At 38.8% G+C, this 16686-nt stretch overlaps 1 long non-coding RNA gene across 1 annotated transcript; it reads right to left on the minus strand.

Annotated features, from left to right (window-relative positions):
* Positions 1-282: 282 nt before the first annotated feature.
* LOC142164898 (uncharacterized) lies at positions 283-4443 on the minus strand. Its single transcript, XR_012695982.1, has 3 exons — positions 4189-4443; positions 3434-3494; positions 283-425 (listed from the first exon to the last, which is right to left on the minus strand). It is a non-coding gene; the product is annotated as an uncharacterized LOC142164898 (long non-coding RNA).
* Between the last annotated feature and the right edge of the window lie 12243 nt (positions 4444-16686).

A 16686-nucleotide genomic window follows, 5' to 3' on the forward strand; every position in this document is an offset into this window, starting at 1 on the left:
TCGCTATTGCCCAGAAAATTATTTTTTTTAATAGAAAAGCAACCAAAAAGAGACCAAAGTCGGTCACTTTTTTGGGTATTATTTTGGCAGAAACTGCCTGTTTTGGCAGCTATACCACCTTCTAGTCATACCAATTCCCTATTACAAGCAACAACAACAACAGTACCAACAACAACACAACAACAACAACAACATTAAAACCAACAAAGTATAAAGTTCAATACAACTAACACATTAAGCTAACAAAACTAAATTAACGCTTATTACAAGCCCATTCGAAAACTGGTTCTATTTTCTAGTTCAAAGTATATAAAGTACTCAAGGAGTGTTCTTTCAACATCCTAGTCCGAAAGTTGGATTGCCTCGCCTGACTCATTAGGTGGCTGACTGTGTATGAATTCCTCCACGTCAGCTGTAAAGTGAACCTATAAGAAAAATTACATTGAATTAGTATTTCAAAATTTATACAAAAGTATATCAAAATACTTAATGAAAAGTAAAAAACTTACATGTATAGTCGAGGCTCGGCCCTCGACCCATAAACTAAAGGCTCAATTCATATCCTAAAAGTTCAATTCATATACAAAAATTGCAATTCATATCCTAAAGGTTCAATTCATATCCTAAAGGTTCAACTCATATCCACAAAAGTTCAATTCATATCCTAAAATTTTAATTTATAAACTAAAATTCCAATACATAAACTAAAAGTCCAATTCATAAACTAAAAGTCCAATTCATATCCTAAAGGTTCAATTCATATCCTAAAGGTTCAACTCATATCCACAAAAGTTCAATTCATACACAAAAATTTCAATTCATATCCTAAAGGTTCAATTCATATCATAAAGGTTCAACTCATATCCACAAAAGTTCAATTCATATCCTAAAATTTCAATTTATAAACTAAAATTCCAATACATAAACTAAAAGTCCAATTCATAAACTAAAAGTCCAATTCATATCCTAAAGGTTCAATTCATATTCTAAAGGTTCAACTCATATCCACAAAAGTTCAATTCATACACAAAAATTTCAATTCATATCCTAAAGGTTCAACTCATATCCATAAAAGTTCAGTTCATATCCTAAAATTTCAATTTTTAAACTAAAATTCCAATTTATAAACTAAAATTCCAATACATAAACTAAACCCTAGATTCTAACTAAACTATCAAGACAATACAAAGTATAATTCAAATCGAACTAAACTAAATTCAACACTAATTAAACTAATTAGTTAAGAAAATTAATTAACAAAGCTAACTAAAACAAGACTTAAACCCTAATCCTCAATAAATTATAATGTTCAAAGAATTTAAACACTAATTCATATCCTTAAACTACAATATTGAAAAAATTGAAACAAAAACTAGAAATAACAAAGATTCAAGGTTATAATTCAAACCTAGTTTTTTTTTAGGTGGAGAAGGAGAGAAAGGGGCAGCGGCAGCGGTGGCGGCGGCGGCTCCGGCGGTAGCTCAGGCAGTCACAGTGGTGGCGCAGGGTGGGAGGATTGATTTGTGTGAGGGAAATAGAGAAGGGGAGGGGAATGTGTTGAGAGAGAATTTGGGAAAATTTTGGGAAGAAAATAAGAGAATGGGAATGGAAACCCGTTTTTTAGTCTGGATTTACAAAAAGCGATCAACATTGGTTGCTATTTTGGTAGCTAATTAAGTTTTGACTATTTGACCAAAATATTTGACTGTTTGACCAAAATAGCGACCAAAGTTGGTCCCTATTTCTAAAAAAAAATTAAATAACTTTTTTTTTCTATTTTGATTTTTTTAAATATATATATATATATATATATATATATATATAAAATTTATTTTTATCCATATATATAATATATATATAGTATAGTGTATTATATATACTAAGTGCATAGTATACAAGCTATATTCGATATATATTGTATAGTATAGTATATAGTATATAAGCTATATATATAGCATAATATACACACACACACACACACACACACACACATATATAAAACGTCTCGACTTATATCAATTAATATGTTATAATTGATTCATCGACTTATAAACTAGTGATGAATGAATGTAATTCATTAACTCTGTTACAATACAAATAATGAATACAGTATCATGTACTATAACATGCTATATATGTAGTTAAAGTAGCACAAAGTATGTGTGTTATATATATAATATTCATTCGATATAATATTAGCTAATTCACTGATACTTAATGCATAGTATAGTGTAAGTATATGTATTATATATATAAGCTATACTCGATATAATATTAGATAATGCACTAATACTTAGTGCATAATATAGTGAAAGTATGTATGTGTATATATATATAGACACACACGCACGCTTCGTAGTACTGCTTAACTGCATATATATCATGTTAGAATATATTTTAGTCTATTCATCCTTTGTATTACAAAAGTGTTAACGAGTTATATTTATATTATTTAGATAGTAAATACAAAAGTGATTTTTAATTTTGACCATTGTTGACCTGAAAAGAGACCAACTTTGATCGCTAAAGATACATAAATTTAAATTAGCGACCAAAGTTGGTCGCTAAATTTAAATCAGATTTATTTATATTTTATATAATCTTTAAAATAATAATATAATTGTTAAACGTTAGAACTGGGTCCCAGATTAGCGACTAAAGTTGGTCTCTATTTTCGTAAGCGATCAACTTTGGTCGCTAAATTTGAATTATATTTTTTTATATTTTATAACTTTTTTTAAATAAAAATATAATTATTAAAATTTTATAACTGGGTCCTATTTTAGCGACTAAAGTTGGTCGCTATCTGCTTACCCCTTAATTAGCGACCAATTTTGGTCGCTAATTTTAAATTATATTTATTTATATTTTATAATTTTTTTAATAATATTATAATTATTATAATTTTATAAGTGGGTCCCCCTCGACCAACGTTGGTCGCTAATCTCAGTATACCTTTGACCAAGCAAGTCTGACCAGTCCGGTCAATATTTTGACAAAATTAGCGACCAAGTAGCGACCAACCTTGGTCGCTAATGTATATCAAATAATTATTTTATTATTTTCGCCAATTTAGCGACCAACTTTGGTCGCTTTTCTTGACAGACCAACTTTGGTCGCTAAAGTTTGGTCGCTTTTTTCCGGAATTCTAGTAGTGATATTTTAAATACCATTCCGGTTAGTTGGGCCACTGATGTATGTTATTTTAGACGTTATTTTGTCTTCACAACCGTATCAAACTATTAAATTCAACACCAAGGCTCACAGCCGTATAAAACTATCAAACTCAACATCATGGCTCACAGCCATATCACGCCGTCAAACAACTTATAAAGTACTTTTTTTTATTTTATATTTTTCATAAAATAATATATTTGCGGCTAGTCTAAGACTACCGATTCTGTCAAGTATCAACGTTTAAAGTCTCACTTACCTCGCCAATGACAAGTCCTCCAGCCTTGCGACATCCAAAACACCAACTAAATTTCCTCAATCTGTGCAAAATATTGATGAACGATGTCAACTGTGCGGGGCCAATTCATAATTTTTTGAAATAGTCAAGTCTAAATCGGCTCTCTGTCAACATGTAAAATCCCCGAACAAATCATATTTCCATGTCACCCATAAGTCGTAAGTCCAAATCTATAATTAAGTTTCAATATTGATATTAATTGATGGGACAAATCTCAATTTCTCCTAATTTTATATTTAGGACTAAATTTTACTCCCTTCGGTCTAAAATAAGTGATTTTTTGGCTTTTTTCTTGTGATCCAAAATAAGTGATTTTTCCAGATTTCAAGAATGAATTAATTATTTTTTCCTACATTGCCCTTTGAGTAATTAATGTTGGAGTATGTGTTAGGAGTGTTTATATGAAGAGATAGTAAAGGTTAATATGGTCAATTTCATTGGTAATTAATATTAAAATGTGAGTTTCTTAATATGTGTGAAAACAACCAAAAAATTACTTATTTTGGACCGGAGGGAGTAATACTCTACACCTTTGGTGATGAATTAAAGGTGATTTTCTAGCACTAAGCTCTTGCTATGCGTTGAGTTCGGAGAAGGATCGGACTACAAGGGTCTAAGAAATCACAAATTACGCTCAATATTCAATAAACTATTCATGTGTAACAATGTTTATGTCCCAAGAATAAAATGATAATAATAAAAGAACGCATTAATACCTTGAATGCGAATAAACTGTGGCTGCGCTTCGTGTTTCTCATTGTAAGAACACTAGAAATATGCTTCGGATTTCCCCAATCCCTGCTGCATAATATCTCTTCTCGACTTTTCAAATCATTTGCTATAATGCTCCTTTTAAAGCTACTTTATTAATCACAATAGATAAACTAAGCATTAATAGTTCTCCGTTCTTGAATGATGTCGTACGTCGAAGACACAATATGCGTCATCTTCTATTTGTTTCAATCTTCTAAAGAAAGTTGACACTCAATACTACTGACTTCTTCCTAGGGCACCTTATACGTGAGAAATGTTAAAGGGATGGGCTTGGCCCACCAGCCTTCCTAAACAAATTATTTAAGAGCTATATCAAGTGAGTCACAATTTGCTTATATGAACTTTGACCCAAGATACATATGTAATGACCCGACTAGTCGTTTTAATCTCTAGCGCATCGTTTAACGGGTTGAGGCCTTGAGTATATTTACTTCATGTTTTATGAGTTGTGCGTGTGGTCGGAATTGAATTTCAGGAGGTTCGGAGTTTATTCGGATGAAAAATTCACAATTCGGAAGCTTTAAGTTGGAAGAGTTGACCAAGGTTTGACTTCTAAGTAAACGACCTCGAAATCAGGATTTTAAGGTTTAGTTAATATGATGATTTCGGACTTAAGCGTATGTTCGGTTGAGTATCGGGTGGTCGGGGAGCATTTCGGTGCTTATTGTGGAAAGTTGGCAATTCGAAGGTTTTAGAATTTTCTATGTTCGGTTTGAAGTGGAATTTGGTGTTATCAATGTCTGTTTGGGGTTTCGAGCCTTGGAATAGATTGTATCGTGATTTATGACTTGTACATAAAGTTCGGTGTTATTCTAAAATATTTAAATGTAATTCGAACGCGTTCGTCGAAGTTTGAATGTTTAAAAGTTAAAAGAAGGATTTGATCGCCGATTCGTAGTTTTGATGTTGTATGGTATGATTTGAGACCTCGCATAGGTTTACGTTATGTTTTGGGACTGGTTTGTGTGGTTGGACAGGGTTTCAGGGGCCTTGGGTGTGTTTCGAATGTGTTTGGGTTGTGTCGCGCTCTTATTTGATGTTTCAACGTCATTTACTTGGGTATAAAGACTATATTGATCAAATGACCTTTTATTTGTGATTTTATTGAATCATTAGATCCATATCATAATTACGGAGGCATAGGAACAACAATCATCGAATTCCAATGTCGTATGAGAGAGTTATGCCCATTTTCGTGTCGAGAAAGATTGTTGGTTTCTAGTGTGAACCTTTGTTCTTTGCGAACGCGAGAGAGGTTCCGCGAACGCGAAGAAGGATTTTTGGGTTGACCGATCAACGCGAAAATTGCTTTTCGCGAATGCGAAGGTGTCCTGTAAAGAACAAAAATCGCCTGGATAGTGTTTTATATGGACAGACTCCGTTTGAGGTAATTTTCGCGACGTTCTTCTCGTCTCAACAAGGGGGTAAATATCTAACCTTTATTTTGATATTTTTCCATGATTATTTTTGTTGGATATCATTTATCCGTGTTTGGATTGTAGAAATTGGAGTTTTGAGCCCCAAAGTTATGAGGTGGCAAATCCTTGATTTGAGGGTCAATTCATGGATGAAATTGGATGATTTTCTAGATATATACTATATAAGTTATGAGTAAAAATTATTTTCGATAATTTTTGGAATCCGGACGCGTGGGCCTAGGGGTTAACTTTGTTGACTTTTCTTGAAGAGTTAGGAATTTGTTTCTAATTTTTAAAATTATGAGTATTGGAGTATATTTTGATTGATTTATACATTGTTTGATTAGTTCGGATCGTTTGGCATCGGTTTGAGGTGTTAGAAAGGCCTTGGAGCCAATTATCGGATTTTGGAGTAAGGTAAGTCTCATGTCTAGCCATATGAGGGGAAACTACCCTCTAGGTGATGTATTTGATATGTGCTACTTGTTGTGGGGGGTACGTATGCATGAGGTGACGAGAGTCCGTATGTAGATAGATTCATGTTATGTCCGGGTAGACATAGGCATTTATTATGCTATTACTTGTACTGTTTGAACTCAATTTGCTAGTTTAAATTGCTTGAATTATTAAGTAAGAATTTGGTTAAAGATTATGTTAAACCGGGCTTCATTACCTAAGATTTGATGTATCGTTAATCATTAATGGGAATTTATATTCTTTTATGGGCTTACCTTGAAGTTATAAATATATAATTTGCAAAATCCGAAAGAGTTTTCCTATTCCCGAGGATCGGACCTAACGCCTCAGCAATAATATATTATGGGATGTATCCATGAAGCGGGCCGTACGATCTCGGCACTATATGTACATGACTATATGGATCGGGCTGAACAACCTCGGCATAACTCATGCGTAAAATCGTTAGGAGTCCGAATATCCACGTGATTACTCTCTTGAGTGAACTTGGAAAGTTCATGATATTCTTCTATGACCTAAGATTGGATATTTAATTGATGGTTCTTAATTATTGAGATAGCATGTGGCACTCGGGGATTTTAAACTGATGATATTTTGATAACAGATTTTGTTAACTATTGTTCCTTGCCCTATTGATCTTGTTGTATTTCATGCCTGCTTATAATTCCTGCATTTTATTTATTGGATCACTAGTAAGTATCGATGTCGACCCATCGTCATCACTTTTCTAGGGTTAAGCTAGATACTTACTAGGTATGCATTGATTTACGTACTCACGATACACTTCTGCACTACATGTGCAAGATCTGACAGGTTCATTTGGTGGTGTAACGACCCGATCGGTCGTTTCTTGAATTATAGCCCCATTTCCCCCATTCCTGCTTTCTTATGTGTTTCTCAACTGTATTTCATCGTATCGTGTTGGTTGGTTCGAGTCCGGAGTGGTTTCGGTGTGGAATGAGACACTTAGTCTCCTAATTAGAAGTTTAAGTTGGAAAGGTCAACCGGATATTGACTTATGTGTAAACGATCTCGGAGGTGAATTCTGATGGTTCAGTTAGCTCCGTTAGGTGATTTTGGACTTGGGAGCGCATCCAGAATATGATTTGGAGGTCCATGGTAGATTTAGGTTTGAATTGGCAAAATTGGAAATTTGGAGCTTTTCGGTCGGTAGTGAAAACTTTGATATCGGGATCGGAATAGAATTCTGGAAGTTGGAGTAGGTTCGTAGTGTCATTTGTCATGTGTGTGCAAAATTTTAAGTCATTCGGACGAGGTTTGGTAGGTTTCGGTATCGTTTCCGAAATTCGAAAGTTTAGAAGTTCTTAGGCTTGAATCCGAGGGCGATTCGGTGTTTTGATATTGTTTTGATTGTTCCGAAGGTTCGACTAGGTTTGAATGATTCGGTGTTTTGATATTGTTTTGATTGTTCCGAAGGTTCGACTAGGTTTGAATGTTGATATGTGACTTGTTGTTATGTTTGGTAGAGGTTTTGAGGGCCTCGGGTTGATTTCGGGTGGTGGACGGATGAAGGATGAAATTTGAGGAATGCTGAAGATTTCTTTCAGCGGTCATAACCGCACCTGCGGAAGGGGGACCGCAGGTGCGGGCCTGCATAAGCGAAGAAAGGGCCGTAGAAGAGGCTAAGGCTAAGGAGGTCAGGAACCACAGGTGCGGAAGGTGGAGCGCACCTACGAGACCACAGGTGCGGTGGATTGACCGTAGAAGCGGTTTTGGAGGAATAAGTGGAAATTGCAGATGCGATTGTTTGGACCGCAGAAGCGGTCGCGCAGATGCGGTAAAAGGGGCTGCAGATGCGGAAGTCCTGGGCAGAATGTATAAAAGGTGGACTTCACAAAATTTGGGTTATCTTCTACCATTTTTATTCGGACTTGGAGCTTTTTGGAGAGTTTTGAAGAGGGAATCAAGGGGGTTTTCATTGAGGTAAGATACTTGAGCTCAATACTCATGATTATGGTAATTTTCAGTTGTTTAAGCATGTGATTAGTAGAAATTAGGGATGAAATTGAGGGGTTAGAGCTTGGAAATTAGAGAGTTTGATTTGAGGATTTGAGGGACCATTTGATGTTGGATTTTGATGAATTTGGTATGTATAAACTCATGTGTGAAAGGAGTTTCTAGTTTTATAATTTTTGTTATTTTTTGAGATGTGGGACCGGGGGCCGAGTTTGGGTGCATTTTGGTTTTTTGATCTAAATTGATAGTTTTTCGTATGGAATTGGTTCCTTGAACTATATTGATTGCCTTGTATTTCTTTTGGTTAGATTCGAGACGTTTAGAGGACGATTCAAGAGGCAAGGGCATCACAGAGTAGGGATTTGACCGGTTTGAGGTAAGTAATGGTTGTAAATCTAGTCCTAAGGGCATGAATCCTCGGATTTTATATCGTTTTACTATTTTGAGGTGATACACATGCTAGGTGACGGGTGTGTGGGCATGCACCGTTGGGGATTGTGACTTGGTTCGTCCTGTAGCAACTATTAAGTTGCGTATTTGACTGAAATTATATAATACTTATGTGTTTTAGAAAGAACTTCTATAAATTGGGCTGAATGCCATATTTGGGCCTTGTGCCAGAGCTGTTTGGACCCTTAGGGGCCTTTTCTTATTATTCTCTCACTGTTTTGATTGAAAATCTATACTCAGTCATGCCATATTTACTGATTTCATAACCCAGTCTTTACCACTCGTTTTGATGCATATAAAATGTTATTTTGGGCTGAGCACCCTGTTTTTACTAATAGCCGAATGGCTTGAGATGTTATGACTGAGTAAGGCCGAAAGCCTGTTCTGTGAGGATATTATGGGGTCGGGCTGCGTACCGCAGCATGTTGTTACTTATTCATGATTATATGAGGCGAGGGCCTTATTGATTATGCCACGAAGTGGCTTGTTATTGCGTTTGGGCTGTACGACCCCCTCTGGAGTCTGCACACCCCCAGTGAGCGCTGGTGCCCTGAGTGAGTGATATAATATTTTGCGTGAGGGCTATTCTTGATTCATGTTGTGCGCGAGGAGCTGTTTATGAATGATTGTGAGGTATGTCTGAGTGGCTATAGATGAGTGACTATGAGATTTGCCCGAGGGGCTGTTTATGATTTATGTTTGCCCGAGGGGCTGTTCACGAGTGATGATTTGCCCGAGGGGCTGTTTATATTTTCATCATTTTTACTCATTGTTTCATCACTTGTTTGAAAACTGTTTTAAACGGTTTTACTAAGACTGGATTTAAATGAGCTAAGTTGATTCAAAACTCTAATTTTAAAAGCATGTTGTATTCTACTCAGATTTCATGATATGAACTGTATATGTTTTATTGCTCGTCACTACTGCTCAGTCTTTATTTACTTTATTACTTACTAAGTTGGCATACTCACATTACTCCCTGCACCTTGTGTGCAGATTCAGGGGTTGTTGGACGTGCTAGCGAGTGTTGATTTCATCCATCGCGGATCTGTGGAGTTAGCAAGGTAGCTGCATAGAGATCACAACCCTACTCTTCTCCCTCATATCTTCCTATAGATAATATTAGTTGTTTTCCTGACTGTATATGTCTTAGTATTATCAGACAGTCCTTGGTAGATGCTTATGACTAGTGACATCCCGATGTCGAGTTTTCTTTCTACACCTTGTTATTCAGACTTATCTTATAAAGTTTTATTATTTAAATAGCTTGAAGTAATCTTTAAATTGAAATATTGGGCTGTTTTGGTAAAAGAGTCGACTTGCCTAGTTCCACGATAGGTGCCATCACGACATGGTAGATTTGGGTCGTGACAAGTTCGTATCAGAGCCTAGGTTATATAGGTCTCAAGGGTCATGAGCGAGTTTAGTAAAGTCTTGCAGATCGGTATGGAGACATCTGTACTTATCTTCAAGAGGCTGCATAACCTTTAGGAAAACTTTACATTCTTGAATTCTTGTCGTGCGAATCTGTTGATTATTGTAACTAAACCTTTGCTATTCTATCCTCTCACAGATGGTGAGGACACGTGCTACCAGTTAGGACGGACGACCACCCGTACCACCAGTTGGGGCTGCGAGAGGTTGAGGTTGCGGCTGAGGCCGTGGTAGGGATAGGGGTGTAGCCCGCACAACAGCTAGGGTAGCACCTATAGATCCACCAGCCACCCTAGTTCATGATCAGGTCCCAGTTGTGGACGCTCCAGCAGGACCAGCTCAGGCACCGGCTGTGCCTATTATTATCCCAGGTCTTCAGGAGACCTTAGCTCAGATCTTGACCGTGTGCACCAGTCTTGCTCAGGTGGTCATTATTTCTACTACAACAACTACTTCCTAGGCCGGGGGAGGCACTCAGAGTCCCACCGCCCGTACACCCGAGCAGGTTGTTCAGGGACTGCAGACACCGGAGGCACCACCAGCCCAATCGATTGCACTTGCTCAGAATTATGTGGTACCCGTCATGATGGATGATGAGCAACATAAATTGGAGAGATTTAGTAGACTTCAGCCTCCGACTTTAAGTGGTACAGAGGGCGAGGATGTCTAGGGTTTCTTGGACAAGTGTTAGAGCATTCTACGTACAGTGGGTATTCTGGAGACTAGTGGGGTCTCATTCACTACCTTTCAGTTCTCTGGAGCTGCCTTTACCTAGTAGGAGGTTTATGAGAGGCGTAGTCCTATTGGTGCAGTGCCCCTCACCTGACAGTAGTTCTTTGTTCTCTTTTTGGAGAAGTATGTACCGCAGTCTCGCAGAGAGGAGCTGCGCAGGTAGTTTGAGGAGTTGCATCAGGATGATATGACTGTGACGTAGTATGAGATAAGGTTCTCTGAGTTAGCCCGTCATGCTATCTAGTTGGTTCCCACAAACAGAGAGAGGATCAGGAGGTTTGTTGATGGCCTCTCTTACCAGCTACAAATTCTTTTGACTAGAGAGAGGGTATCTGGTGCTTCTTTTGAGGAGGTTGTTGACATTGCTTGGGACATAGAGTTGATTCACCGTCAGGAGCGAGTAGAAAGAGAGGCAAAAAGGCCTTGTGGATCCGGTAGTTTTGGGGGTGCTCTTCATGGGGGTCAGTTTCAGCACGGTAGAGGTCGTCCATTCAAGCATGTCCAGTCAGCTTGCCCAGTTCACCGTGGGGCATCATAGGGCCATGGTTCTCATAATTCTCATCAGGGACCTTCATCACTTAGTGCCCTCCCAGCCCAGAGTTTGCCCCGTGCTCCATCAGTTCAGGGCTCATCCATGCCAGGTTCTTCTACTAGTCATCCCAATGCTTGGGGTTCCCTTCAGTCCCCGTAACCAGCACCATGGGGTTGTTATGAGTGTGGAGAGTTGGGGCATATTCGGAGGCAGTGTCATCATCGTCATGGGGGTCTGCATCAGTAGAGGAGTCAGCCATCGACTTCAGCACCAATTATTCCACCACTCGCCTAATTAGCTAGGGGTGGAGGACAGTCAACTTGGGGTCTCCCTAGAGGGGGAGGTCGATCAGGTGGTGGTCAGGCTCATTTCTATGCACTCCCAACCAGACCAGATGCTATTGCTTTAGATGTTGTGATCACAGGTATTGTCTCAGTTTGCCCCAGGGGTGCCTCTGTATTATTTGATCCTGGTTCAACTTTTTCATATGTGTCATCATATTTTGCTCATTATTTGGATACGCCCCGTGAGTGTCCTGTTTCATCTGTTAGTGTATCTACTCTGGTAATCAATACTATTATTATGGATCGCGTATATCAGTCTTGTGTGGTGACTATTGGGGGTTTGGAGACTCAAGTGGACCTTTTATTGCTTAGTATGGTGGAGTTTGATGTGATATTGGGTATGGATTGGTTGTCTTTGTATCATGCTATTCTGTACTATCATGCTAAGACACTGACGTTGGCTATGCCGGGGTGCCACGGATTGAGTGGCGAAGTTTGATGAATTATGTTCCTAGTAGAGTGATTTTATTTTTGAAGGCCTAGTGGATGGTTGGGAAGGATTGTCTTTCTTATTTGGCCTTTGTGAGGGATGTCAGTGCATAGACTCCTACCATTGATTCAATTTCGGTGGTGAGGGATTTTCTGAATGTGTTTCCTGCAGACTTGCCGGGCATGCCATCGGATAGGGATATTGACTTCGTTATTGATTTGGTGCTGGGCACTCAGCCCATTTCTATCTCACCGTATCGTATGGCACCGGCGGAGTTGAATGAGTTAAAGGAGTAGCTTCAGGAACTCTTTGATAAGGGGTTTATTCAGCCTAGTGTGTCACCTTGGGGTGCGCCTATTCTTTTTGTGAAGAAGAAGGATGGCACTATGAGAATGTGAATTGATTACAGGCAGTTGAACAATGTCACAATCAAGAACAAGTATCCTTTGCCTCATATTGATGATTTATTTTGACCAACTTCAAGGAGCGAGGGTGTTCTCCAAGTTTGATCTCAGGTCAGGGTATCACCAGTTGAAGATCAGGGACTCAGACATTCTTAAGACAACTTTCAGGACCAGATATGGTCATTATGAGTTCCTTGTGATGTCTTTTGGGGCTAGCCAACGCCCTAGCAGCATTCATGCATTTGATGAGCAATGGTTCAGTTAGCTCCGTTAGGTGATTTTGGACTTGGGAGCACGTCTGCAATGTGATTTGGAGGTCCGTGGTAGATTTACGCTTGAATTGGCGAAATTGGAAATTTGGTGCTTTTCGGTCGGCAGTGAAAATTTTGATATCGGGGTCGGAATAGAATTCCAAAAGTTAGAGTAGGTTCGTAGTGTCATTTCTGATGTGTGTGCAAAATTTCAGGTCATTCGAACGAGGTTTGGTAGGTTTTGACATCGTTTGCGGAATTCAGAAGTTTAGAAGCTCTTAGGCTTGAATCCGAGGTGATTCGGTGTTTTGATGTTGTTTTTAGTGTTCCGAAGGTTCGACTAAGTTTGAATGTTGATATGTGACTTGTTGGTATGTTTTGTAGAGGTCCCGAGGGCCTCAGGTTGATTTAGGGTGGTGGACGGATCAATGATGGAATTTGAGGATTGCTGAAGATTTCCTACAGCTATCATAACTGCACCTGTAGAGGGGGGACCGCAGGTGCAGCCCCGCAGAAGTATAGAAAGGACCGCAAAGCGGCCAAGGATAAGGAGGGTAGGAACCGCAGGTGCGGAAGGGGGAGAGCACCTGCGAGACCGCAAATGCGGTGGATTGACCGCAAAAGCAGTTTTGGAGGAATAAGTGGAAATCGCAAATGTGGTTGTTTGGACTGTAGAAGAGGTCGCACAAATGCAGTAAAAGGGGTCGCAGATGCAGAAGTTCTGGGCAGAATGTATAAAAGGCGGACTTCGCGAAATTTGGGTTATTTCCACCATTTTTCTTCGGACTAGGAGCTTTTTGGAGAGTTTCGAAGAGGGAAACAGGGTTTTCATTGAGGTAAGTTACTTGAGATCAATACTCGTGATTATGGTAATTTCCAGTTGTTTAAGCATGTAATTAGTAGAAATTAGGGATGAAATTTAGGGGTTAGGACTTGGAAATTAGAGAGTTTGATTTGAAGATTTGAGGGACCATTTGATGTCAGATTTTAATGAATTTTGTATGTATAGACTCGTGACTGAAAGGAGTTCCTAGTTTTTTTTTTATTTTTGTCAGATTTTGAGACGTGGCCCGAGGGCCGGGTTTGGGTGAATTTTGGGATTTTTTTCTAAATTGATAGTTTTTCAAATGGAATTGGTTCCTTGACCTATATTGATTGCATTGTATTGCTTTTGGTTAGATTCGGGACGTTTCGAGGCCGATTCCAGAGGCAAGTGCATCGTGGAGTAGGGATTTGACCGGTTTGAGGTAAGTAATGATTGTAAATCTAGTCTTGAGGGTATGAAACACCAGATTTCATATTGTTTTACTATTTTGAGGTGACACACATACTAGGTGATGGGCGTGAGGGCGTGCACCGTTAGGGATTGTGACTTGGTCTATCCCATAGCAACTATTAAGTTGCGTATTTGACTGAAATTATATGATACTTGTGTAGTTTAGAAAGAATTTCTATAAATTGGGCTGAATGCCATATTTGGGCCTTGTGTCAGAGTTGTTTGGACCCTTAGGGGCCTTTTCTTATTATCCTCTCACTCTTTTGATTGAAATTCTATACTCAGTCATGTTATGTTTATTGATTTCATAACTCAGTCTTTATTACCTGTTTTGATGCATATAAAATATTATTTTAGGTTGAGCACCCTATTTTTACTAATAGCCGAGTGGCTTGAGAGGTTATGACCGAGTGAGGCCGAGGGCCTATTCTGTGAGGATATTATGGGGTCGGGCTGTGCGCATAGCATGCTGTTACTAATTCATAATTATGTGAGGTGAGGGCCTGATTGTTTATACCACGAGGTGGCTTGTTATAGCGCTTGGGTTGTAGGAGCCCCTCCGGAGTCTGCACACCCCCAGTGAGCGAGGGTACCCTGAGTGAGTGATATGATGTTTTGCCCGAGGGGCTATTCTTGATTCATGTTGTGCATGAAGGGTTGTTTACGAGTGATTGTGAGGTTCGAGGGGATGTATATGAGTGACTTTGAGATTTGCCCGATGGGCTGTTTATGATTTATGTTTGCCCGAGGGGCTGTTCACGAGTAATGATTTGCCCGATGGGCTGTTTATGTTTTCATCATTTTTACTCATTGTTTCATCACTCGTTTGAAAACTGTTGAAAGATGTTTACTGAGACTGGATTTAAATGAGCTGAGTTGATTGAAAACCCTGATTTTAAAATCCTGCTGTATTTTGTTGAGATTTCATGATATGAACTGTATATTTTTTATTGCTCATCACTACTGCTCAATCTTTATTTACCTTTATTACTTACTGAGTTCGCGTACTCATATTACTCACTGCATCTTGTGTGCAGATCTAGGGGTTACTGGATGTGCTAGCGACTGTTGATTTTATTCGTCGCGGATCTGTGGAGTTAGCAAGGTAGCTGCATGGCAATCAGAGCCCTGCTTTTCTCCCTCCTATCTTCCTATAGATGTTATTAGTTGTTTTCCAGACTGTATATGTCTTAGTATTATTGGACAGTCCTTGGTAGATGTTCATGATTAGTGACACTCCGATGTCGGGCTTTTCTTTCCGCACCTTGTTATTCAGACTTATCTTATAAAGTTTTATTATTTAAATAGCTTGAAGTAATCTTTAAATTGAAATATTGGGCTATTATGGTAAAAGAGTCGGCTTGCCTAGTTCCACGATAGGTGCCATCACAACATGGTAGATTTGGGTCATGACAGTTGGTCATCTTGGCGCGTAGGTGCAACTGCTGAGGGGACTTTATGGTAAGGTGCTTTCTATGATATGCACTATAGCCCTCAGAGTCTCTATCTTATTTATTTACTTTATACTATCTATTTTATATTCCAGATAGATGTTGTATTATTATTGCACTCTTTGGTAGACGCTCATGCACTTGTGACATCGGGTTTTAGGATATTCTAGTTGATGTTTACGGATTTGCATATTATTAACACCTTTTATTTTTAAGCCTTACTAATTATGTATATACCCATAATTTTAAATGCGTAAATTTCTTCACTTAATAAAGTTTATGATTTCGAACGTAATAAAATGAATAATTAACGTGATAATTCACTGTTAGCTTGCCTAACAGCAATGTTGGGTGCCATCACGATCTATTGTGGCTTTTGGGTCGTGACAACATATATGGCCATTTTATATAGTATATTTTCTAGACTTGTGTAACGACCCGGCCGGTTGTTTCATGAGTTACCACCCTGTTTCCCCTATTTCTGCTTCCTTATGTGTTTTTCAGCTGTATTTTATCGTATCATGTTGGTTGGTTCAGGTTCAGAGTGGTTTTGGATTGAAATGAGACACTTAGTCTCTAATTTATGAGCTTAAATTGAAAAAGACAACCAGATATTGACTTATATGTAAAAAGTCTCGGATGTGAATTCAAATGGGTCGGATAGCTCCGTTAGGTGATTTTGGACTTAGGAACGTGTTCGAAATGTAATTTGGAGGTCTGTGGTAGAATTAGTCTTGAATTGGCAAAATTGGAAATTTGGAGTTTTCGGTCGGCAGTGTAAATCTTGATATCAGAGTCGAAATGGAATTCCTAAAATTGGAGTGGCTTCATAGTGTCGTTTGTTACGTGTATGCAAAATTTCAGGTCATTCGGAGGTGATTTGGTATGTTCCGGCGCTGTTTGTGGAATTTGGAAGTTTAGAGGTTCTTAGGCTTGAACCCGAGGGTGTTTTGGTATTTTGATGTTGTTTTGGGTGTTCCGAAGGGTCGACTAAGTTTGAATGATGATATGTGACTTATTAGTATCATTGGTGGAGGTCCCGAGGGCCTCGGGTGCGATTCGAATGGTTGAAAGATTTGTTTTTGAAGTTTGAGAGTTGATGAAATTGTTGGTGTGTTTTAGCTGTCATAACTGCACCTGCGGAGTGGGGACCGCAGGTGCGGGAACATAGAAGCGGAGGAGAAGCCGCAGAAGTGGCCATAGCTGAGAGACAAGAGTCGCAGGTGCGAGAGGTTAACCGCAAAAGCGGGTTCTGGGATTCATG

This window comes from Nicotiana tabacum, chromosome 10 (genome assembly GCF_000715075.1).
Source record: "Nicotiana tabacum cultivar K326 chromosome 10, ASM71507v2, whole genome shotgun sequence".
NCBI lineage: Eukaryota > Viridiplantae > Streptophyta > Magnoliopsida > Solanales > Solanaceae > Nicotiana > Nicotiana tabacum.